The sequence below is a fragment of the Corvus brachyrhynchos genome, unplaced genomic scaffold (assembly GCF_000691975.1).
Source record: "Corvus brachyrhynchos isolate BGI_N302 unplaced genomic scaffold, ASM69197v1 scaffold56, whole genome shotgun sequence".
NCBI classification, from domain to species: domain Eukaryota; kingdom Metazoa; phylum Chordata; class Aves; order Passeriformes; family Corvidae; genus Corvus; species Corvus brachyrhynchos.
The window spans coordinates 3,312,674-3,322,839 of record NW_008238664.1 but is presented as its reverse complement, the minus strand read 5'-3'; the positions used below and the strand labels follow the sequence as shown (position 1 = coordinate 3,322,839).

The following is a 10,166-nucleotide window of genomic DNA, read 5'->3' as shown; positions in this document are numbered from 1 at the left end:
TGAGCTAATGTAAACTCTTGCCAGCAGGGAGAGCTTTAAAGTGGGCAGATAGGCAGCTTGGTCAGAAGCGCAAAAGGGCACTGCACTGAGCTGAGCATATGGCTGCTCAATAACCACTGCAAATCCTTGTGGTTTTACAGTGAATCTCCTAACAGCTGATGAGTCCTTCAGGATTTGGATCTGTGTGATGAGAAGAAAAAACTCCTCAGTTTTGTTTTTATTTTAAGGCAGGGAAAGCAACACAAAGACAACAAAACAAAGTTTTCATGAATGCAGAGAAAATTCTGTAAGCATCATTGGAATTAATCCTACAGATCCAAAGGTTTGGAACTAAATGCAGGTCATTCCTATTTTCAGGCAGAAAATAAATATTAATAACTTGTAGGCCAGTCTCATGATTCAGGAAGAGGTGACTCATGCTTCAAGATGCTTGGCAAGCCAGCATTGACATTGCTACAAACACCTTCAGTGTCCCATTAGCACCTAGTCAGAGGTGCTAGGACTTCCTGAACAGCCACTATGAAGAAGCAAAAAGCCTTGGCTGCCCAGGTTAGTATCCCTCTGTGCCTTGGCCTGCCAAACATGCCCCGATGTGTTTCCCAGTGAACCTGGCCAAGCCTCTTTAGGATCATCAAAGGTGGTGAGGAGCTCAGACAGTTCTTTACTGCTCTGTGGCTGGATGGCTTTTTTCTGTATGGAAATTATCTCTACCCAGGGTGCAGTTTTCCGGCACCCCTGACACTGAGCTTCAGGGAATTTTTTATACGACTTGATGAACCAAAGCCAGCCCATGCACTTTGGGGTACTTCAATTTTTCCTCATGCTCTGGACAGGAGAAAGCAGAGGAAGGTGATAGCTGGCAAGCTCATCCCAGCTATTCTGAAGATGGATGTACTTATGGAAAGGAAACAGCTACACAAGGTGCCTTTAACAGCCTTTCCAGACCTCTGTCCCAACTCCTGTCTCACAGCTATCCTGTTTGTGGCACATGAGCATCATGAAAATGGGTCTGCAAAGGGAAGGGAGAAAGGAACATTCAAACCTTGTGCCAACACATCTAGAGGGGAACACTGCTCCTGCTAGAGCCTGCCCAGAGCAAGCACAGATCCACTGGGCTCACACTAAGGAAGAAGGTTATGGTCTGTTCACCAGCAACTGGGCAAACTAACACTTACATGCAAGCCAGCCTGCACTGAAAGGTCCTCACATTTGGTGGCTTGGGTCTGTAAGCTTCCTTCAGGCTTCCTTTTTGATCAACCCCAGGCTACTAAACAAAGATGAAAATTGCAGGTAGCCCTAAGAATGACATGGCAGGTACTGTCACCTCCCCTCTGGTTATTGCTGAAGGAAGATATGCAGACCTAAGGCTGCAGCGTGCCAGACCCAACTACAATGAGATCACACAAAGTCCTAAATAGCCAAGAAAAATGTTACAGAGCAGTTTTAAACTCTTCCTTAAGCTAAAGGTTTTGCATTCCCTAACTGTCCCACAGTTGCAGTGCAGAGAGGTCCTGGAATATCACCTGTATCTGTGTGTGGTAATGGAAATGTCCCTCAGCTTCACTCAGACTGTCACTTGCTACCACACAGACAGCATCCCCCATCCTCACCGACCACTGTCTGTCCCAAGAGACAGTGTGACACAACAGGCCAGAGTTATGTAGGGACACCATTGCCTTTTGAGGCTGTGACAGAGTCCAGTGCAAAGTGGAGGCCAAGCACACATGGACTGCACAGCCAAGCACGATTTGCTGCCTGCTGTTTCTCTCCAGTGTCTCTGTAGCCATGGCTGCTTTGCATTTCCTCCTTGCCATAGCAGCAAGACTAACCCAGCATACAGACACAGTTAGGAAGTCAAATCCCAGGAGTTCAAGGGAGTTGTGGGAGACACGGTGAGTGCCTTTCACAGTGCTTCCTTGCTGTTGAAGGAATTTGACAGGCAATACATTTAAAATGGGTTGAGTGGCTCTTGGAGGGGGTGCCTTGCCGGGGGTGGCAGAGGGACAGCGCAGAGCTGCTCATTGTTCTCCTGTCTAGATGCTACCCCCTCAGTCTTTCTGCTCACAAAGGGATTTATCAGCACTCCATGCCAGCCATTTTCTTGGATTTGGCCTGATGACCAAAGCTGCCCTCAGATGAGAAGACAGCCAGATTCCTTCACATCTCTGCTGCTTTCTGTTGTCTGCCATTGTCAGGGAGAGTAAAAGAGGATCATGGATACAGTGTCCAAGCGTGATGGAGTTGAAGTCAGTGGTTGTGGGGAATGGCTGGCACTCTTGCCATCAGACCTTTAAGGAGCTCTGTAAGACAAACAGATACCAATCTGTGGTGAATGCAGTGCTTATTCTCTGCAAAACCTCCCTCTGTAGTCCCTCTTTGGGCAGCAAGATCCAAGTGAGCACGCACTTAAAAGAGCCCTGTTAGATAGTGCACCACAAGCGTGGCATCGTACCATTGCAGGCTTTGTCTCCAGTGGCATTTGGGGGTGGGAAGGGGGAACATTACAAATACTTCCCCTTCCTCTGCCACCTTCCTGCACCCAAAACCTCCTTCTCACTCTCTAGTATTGACTCTTACCAGTCCCATGCAAAGTTAGGCACTGGTCCACTTGCTGTAAAGGTCTTCCCTTCTTCCAACGTGTGTTGTTCCAAGTTGGGTACTGCAGACAGCAAGTGTCAGAAGGAAAACAACCATGTTAACAGAAATGGATTTTTCTCTCCAAACAGATGGACAGCAAATATTTTTAAACACAGTCTCAACCAGATGTGCTAATTTGTACCTCTGTAACCCCACAATCCTTTCTTGTAAGAAAGCAAAAGAACAGATGGGTAATATTATATTATATATATAATTATATATAATTATATATATATTATATAATAATTATAATAAACTCCAGGGAGATGGATGGCTGCATAGTGGACACATTTGATTCTTCTCCAGTTCTCAGACAGGACTCCAACAAAGCACTTAATTTTTGAAGCCTAGCCTGTAGTCACAACTAGCCCCGAGATTTGCACACTAGTCCAGGTTCAAAAGCACCAAGCATGGTTGCATCAACAAGTCTAAAGAGAGAAGGGATATGTAGACAAGACAGTAAGAGAAAGTTGTGTCAAATGCTAACTTTTGGAAACAGCAAAAAGCACAGATGCTCCCTGGAAGGGAGAAACATAAAGCAACAGTGTCTAAAGAGACATGAGAGGAATCACAGGCAGCAAATTGGTCTTGGCTCCACAGGTCATGAATGTCAGCCAGAAAACTAAACACAAGCAGTTTGGTCTGCATTGCTTTCTGCCACAGCCTTGGAAGGAAACACTACTTAGGTGACTGTGGCCAGCAATCTTATGGAACAGTTATCTTGAGTGTGGGCCCTTACCAGAAAGATACTGGGGAAATTCATTGCTTAGAGTCCAGCTCAGATCCCTCCATCTCCCAGAGGGTTACATCTCCCTCTCCTCTAAGTCACACCCTACCAGAATCCACCACAGGAATCTGTAAAGGAAGAAACTTATTTTTTACATACCTATTTTGCCCCATTTAGAGCAGGGACAAACCCAAACTGCTGGAAATGTGACCTGACCATCACATTCCTGATGACTCAAGAGCTGAGGACTCTAAATCTTGCTGGGATTACTCTTCTTTGAAAGTGGGGATGACTGTGACACTATCCCATGGACCCTGGCACACTTCTTTCCTCTGGTCTCTTGAGTTTGCTCAGGTTGATACAATGATGCCTCTGCAAATCCAGGAATTATGAAACTTCGTGTATGAGATACCCATGAAGAGACACTCATAAAGCCTTTCCTATAAAATAGCTGCTTTGTGAAATGAGTAACTAAAATAAGAGCATCTGCTACCTCAAATATAAATAGGTTTTTCTGCCCAAATTGAAGGCAGATGAAAGACTTTTACCTATTACTGCTCCCGTGAAAAGCAGACAGCAACTTTGAAAAAGGAAATGCATGGAAGAATGGCCCTGAAGAGAGCCTGGAGAAAGGCTGCTGTGCTGTATGCTCTTTAAAAGATTTTAGGACCCAAGAGGAAAGAAGCTGCACAGAAGAAGGATTCCATACCTCCTTGTTAAACATACAGGACCATGTCAAAAATCTGCAACTGCTTTAACAATTTCTTGGCCTGGTGGAAATCACCCTTTGGAAGACATAGCAGCTGTAGATCCATCCCTCCATAGGCAGTAAGGCCTTTGCATAAGGGAAATGCCTAAAACAGGGAGATAAATAAGAGGATATAACCCTAGTCCACAGAAGTCCCAAGGATGCAGACATCAAGGAAAAGAGAGAACTGTTTGGCTGGTTTGTGGAGCAGACATTCTGTCCAATGCCATGACAGTCTCTCAGTGCTGGGATCCATCTGGTTTTGGACTAATCTCCAGGAAGATCGGTGAAAGCCACTTTGCTTTTTGTTGCTTGTATAAAGCTTGACAGATTCAGACTCTGGGAGGTGCCCTGAAGTGAGCAGTCCTCTTCTGGCAAGGAGTTACCATCACGATAAACACCAGCCTTTCTTGCCCCTAAATAACCCAAGCAGATGCACAGCCTTGCCTTTCATGGACAAGAGTCCCAGGAGTCCTCCAGGGCAGGCTGCAGCACATTTCAACCTTTGGACACAGCGGGGCAGGGGACTCTCACAATCAGAAATCCAGGTCTAGTCTGTCATTAAGAAGACTTGCTTGGAGGCAGTGCAGATAAAAAACATGGAATGCACAGCTTAAAATGGGAAGCTGTCCATCTGACTGTCTCCTGGAATAATTTTCTTTGCTTCCACAATCTGACCCTGGGCAGCTCCCTCCCTGCCCTGAGGCCTGGACCTATTCTTGGTGGTGCCACTGGATTAATATTGCAGGGAACGGAAAGGTGATTGCAGATTTGGACAAAGGAGAGCATGCCCTTCTCCGTGGGAAGGAGACAACAGCACAATGAATGTGGGAAGCTGTCAGTCAACATTCGAGCCCCTCCACAAGGCTGGACTCCTGCTCTTCCAGCAGCAGTGATGCGATGAGCTGGTTGTTCCACTGCTCCAAGGCTGACTGATACCAGCAATTAAAACGGCATTTCTTTATGGGGCAACTTGGTGTGGTTGCTGCATCTTAGGAACTCAGGCACTTTGGAGGCAGAGTTCAGGGTGGGCTTTGTCTTCTGGAGGGAGCTGTAAAGGCCACTCTGCAGTGAAGTCACCACTCATGTCAAGCAGACCCTCTCACCATGTTAACTCAATTAGCATGCATTTTGTGGGGGGTTTTTGCTCTGTTTTGTGTTTTCATGCTGCAGATCAACTAATTTTCTTAGTCCAATTAGAGTTACAGCTGCTAAAGCCTAAGGCATGACTGGCTGATTGGGTTTTGAAGAATGTGACATTTTGCAGCTAAAAGCTTTATCAAGGGTAAGCAGCATTAACCTCTTTTCTTGCTTCCTTTTTTCTCTTTAAGCAATAGAGATTTGCTGTCTGCAGCTGGACCCACTGCTCACGCCCGAGTCTGGGCAGCTCGTGATAAATGACTGCTTCCCCACAGCTTTGCATCTCAGTCCTCCCAGCTCAGCAATTGAGTGCCTAGCCTACTGGCAGGGAAGGTAGATCCCTCACATTAAACCGTACACCTGATGTGAAACTGTCCCTGTGCAAACACAGGCATGGCAGAAACTCCCCTGAATGACCTGGATGGGCTGGGGCCCCTATTTGCTTTAGTAGGAGTGCCCTCATCTGCCTGCTCATCCCACCTTCCCAGTCTGAGTTACTGCTGCACACGGATATAACCTTCCCTGCTCCATATGGATATAACATATCCTGCTTCTCTCCTAACAGTCTTGCTGCACTACACCTACACACACACACCTGTCTGCACACTCACAGGAAACTCTCAGCACACTGGGAGTTAAGGGCACATTACCTTAATAAGCAGGCAGATTTAACCAAAGCCAACAATGCTGCCAGAATGGCCCCAAGCCCAGCTTTGACGTGACTCTGGAAAGGCCACCAGCACATGGATGAACGAGCTGTGGCCTCTCTGGCTTCTTGAAAGCAAAATGCCACAGTGCAGAGAAACAGCGTCCTTGTCACAGAGCTAATGCAGGCTGAACAAGAGACACCTTGTCCTAAGCCTCTCTCTGTGTGATTCATCTGAGAAATACCAGCTTGCAAAGCTTTTGATTAGGAGTCTTCTTCCAAAATGGCAGCATCCCTTCATACTCTGTTGCCCACTGAAGGGATTTCCTCCTCTCATCCCACCCAGATTTCCCCATTCTTTATAAGGGTCTTGAGACAGAGGTTGCCAGAGCTGTTCTGGGTCATGGTATTCCCTAAGCCAAAGAAAGAACCAGGGGTTCTTCCCTGCAAACAGTATTTTTCTGTAGATACAGGCTCACAGCAAGAGCTTGACTTTTAGAAGGGAAAGGAAATCAAATCCTTCAAAATGTGTCTGCTTTGAGGATTAAATCATATTCATTGCAGCCTATTTGTATATTTAGCACATATTCTTGGCACAGATATAGATTCAATTCTCATTTCGTTTACACAGCTGCAAATCCCCATCTGAGTTAAAAGAAGAGGGTAAAATCAGAGCCTGTAAATCCACTCTAGAAAAGATATTCAATCTTGTAAGTCACAGTTTACACCAGACCTTAACCACAAGAGACTGAGAGGTTGTCTATTTACTTCTAGAGTGAGGATGCAGGACTTACAGACAGTTTACTTCTAGAAGCCAGTTCTGCCCCCATCTGTAACTGCAAAGCATCTCAGCACATTATGGGTAATTACTGCTCAGTGGTGAAAGACTGCTGTAGTTTCCATTGGGATAAACCATACCCATAGCCTAAGCATTGAATGACAGCCTGGCACAACTGTCAGAGTCTGGCTCGTGAATGGTCTGTGTGTCAGTACACTTAGCAATCCAGAAAAAATACACTTCCCTATTCTTCCAAAGGAAGGTTTTAAGCAAAAAATGTGTGGGAAGAGACATATCAAGGGTGCCTGGAACCACTGAATACACCAGTTGGAGTCAGTTTTGGAGAATGCCTTTTCCACTTGCTCAGGGAGAATTTAGAGATGATTCAAACCTGCCACAAAGAGCCCAGTCCTAAAAGGGATGTGGGGATCAGCCAGTTGTCTCCAGTTTCCATCTCTTCCTTACTGATAAAGGTAGCTTGGTGCAAATCCTCCTGTTTGTATTCATTACTGGTAGATCGGACTATTCTTTCAAGACTTTTCTTTTTAACTGGAATATGGCATTTTACTGATTCCATGTTTTTTACACCAGGTCCAAAATATGGCACCTCCATATGGCTGCAAAACATATTAGCCAGTCTGAACACGAACATGGATGTGGAGTTAACTATTAAAGATACAGTAAAAATCTACTATATAGCTGATAATTCTGGCTTTCTTAAAATGTTTTCAACATGTAAAAAACTATACATGTTAATATGAATTAACATTGTGACTTCTACTCCTTCTATTTAAAGCCTGGATCTGGACTCCAGGATTTTCCTGCAAGCCTTCAGACTCGGATTTGGTTTTTGACAGTTGAAAACAAATACGAGAGGCTGGCGGATGGAACATCTCTGTTCAGTACTGGCGTCGTTCAGAAAATTGTGCGTGTGTGTGGGGGAAGATGGGCCTTGACATCTCCCAAAAGCCATGTAGCATGTCACCTTTGTGCAGAAGGTGCTTTACCACACAGCCTACCTGGCAGAAGAGCAGGGAAATCATGGGCTGGGGCAACACTGTGCTGGAGTTACCACCTAAGTGGTGGAATGATGCTCCCCCAGCGAGTCTGCACCAGCCTAAGTGCTAATAACCATCGTGCGCTGGGAACAGACTGAGACCCCTCCCTGACAGCAGCATCAGAGGCAGTGGGAGAAAAATCAGTTTTTCATATTAAGAGGCAGTTCAAGAGACTCTGATACTTGGGTAGGGGAATAGTCTGCTGCTTTGGCCATGAACTCCATCTGTCCTACACCCCAACAGTGGGACAGGGCTGCTCTGATTCTGGGTCAGCTCTCTCATTGCAGAGCATGGTCATGGGAACATCCACACTACACGTATGTTAGCTTGCTCCTAGCCTCTGCTGGAACAGGTAAACCAGCTGCTACTGAGGCAAAAGCTGTGTGTTCTTCTGTGGACATTTAGCTTCACCCTTCAGGCAGAATGGTGGAGTCCTCACCAGACTTGGCTTCCTCAGCACTATACAGCCGTTCAGTATTGTGCCCCCAGGCACTGACTGCTTACATCTTCTGCCAAGGGAGCTTTTCTGGCTATTTCTCTGGCCCAGAGTGCTGACTGTCTGGTGTGAGCCTTGGAGTAATCCCTGGGCACTCTGCCCAGCAACCACAGGAGTTTCACACACCTTCCAAATCTACGGGAACTGGTTTTGAGATGATGTCCTCAGCAACTGCTGATCAGTGCTCCCCCGGGATCCGAGACTCGATGGTGAGGTGACATGTAACTTCCACCCAAGACCTTCTGGAGCAAATTTCTTAGATGGGGAGTTTCCAAGTAACTTGCTCCTTTAGGAATTTAGTAATGCCTATAAAGACATGAAATAGCCTTTGATTAGGAACTCCTAACTGCTACTTATTTCCCTGGAGAATTTGGCTGTTTACAGCTTTGCTCATTCTTCTGTACTCTTACTCCCAACCAAATGGAGGTTGTTATTTTGGGGCTGCATTCAAAAACACCCATATGGGAAGAACATAAGTTGCTTTCAGAACAGAAATAAGTCATGGTTATGTACATGCTTTAAAAGACAGTCAGTCCCCGTCTGCTTCTTGCAACGGTATTCAAGCACCTTGATCTTTTGCAGTATTTACCCCGCGACTCAGTCAGCAAAGCACCTGGGAAAGATGGAATGTAGCCATAACTCTCTTTTCAGATGTGCATTGGCTAGTTTAGGCACTTAGTCTACAAGGAAACCAGTTGCAAACCCTAATTCTCCCAATGAATTGCTTAGGCATCTAACTCAGAGTGGGCTACCTGGGCAGCCATCTCCTCCTCTCCTATGGCATCTGCTTGTAGCATCTTCTGCCTTTTTCCCCTTCCCTTTCCCCATGCCAGCTATATCTGGCTGTACCCTATCCAGCTGCCTTCACAGACTGGGGGGAGCAGGGGGACACAGATGGGACAGGCTGTGGAGGCTGCTCTTAGCCTTAAGGATCCGCACTGCTTCCGCTGACAGATAAGAAAGGTGAAGGACTGAGGTTTAAAATTAACAGTTGTAAGGAGAGATTAATTGCTATAAATTTAAAAAACTGGCTGAAACAACTATCTGCCAGGAATGAGAGTTTACTGAAGTGGTGGATAGCTTTGACAACTGAGATCCCTTTTTCAGCTGAATAACATTTTCTCTGCTTTTGTTTCCAGTTTACATCAGTCCAACAGTTAACCCACTCAAAGCTAAGAAACATAACAGACAGTGAAAAGGGGAAGTCTGTCTTCTTCAAAATTAGGCTGATATCTACTAGCTCTACAGACCTGATGAACACCAAAATGAAAATAACTGCCATTAGTATATTTTCTTTGGGTAACAAACCATATGTTTCAATGCAAAATATTTTGATAAGTGACTTCTGTCCGGCACAGGTAATGTTGTTTGACTTAGCTAATAATATCAGTTTAAATGCTAGTTTTCTGGATTCTCAGCTGTTTCCTAATGGTATTTACATAGATTAGGAATTCTAAAGATGCAACTATTTAAAAAATGGTGAATAGTTGTTCCACTATACTAAGATATTTAAGCATGTGCACAAGTTATTCTTTTGATTTGCAAAAAGAAATACCTTATTTATTCTTCAGTGTGTAACTAGTTGCAAATCTGACTTTGAAGTAGCGGGGGGTGAGGGGAGGAAGCTACTTCTCTTTTTTCCAGAGTAACAATTTAAAAGAAAAAAATGAAAAAAAACACCACAAAAAACTCAAACTCATGAATAACAATAATAGATTAAACTTTCTTGTTTGGTAGCTTTAGTCAAAGCTAAACGCAGTGATTTTAAAAACACATTCATTTCAGCCAGCTGCCCTTGCAATGATGACCTGACATTTCTGAGGGAGGCAATCAAATATGATCCTGTTATTTGTTTGTCCACCTGTTACAAAGCAGGGATAGGCAGGTCCCTGTGCTGAAATGAGATTGAGTTCCCGTGTACTCTGGCTCAGCTGTC

General features: G+C 45.1%; 1 long non-coding RNA gene across 1 annotated transcript; it reads right to left on the bottom strand.

Annotated features, from left to right (window-relative positions):
- Nucleotides 1–205: 205 nt before the first annotated feature.
- LOC108447524 lies at nucleotides 206–2,652 on the bottom strand. Its single transcript, XR_001863126.1, has 2 exons — nucleotides 2,578–2,652; nucleotides 206–2,300 (listed from the first exon to the last, which is right to left on the bottom strand). It is a non-coding gene; the product is annotated as an uncharacterized LOC108447524 (long non-coding RNA).
- Nucleotides 2,653–10,166: the final 7,514 nt, after the last annotated feature.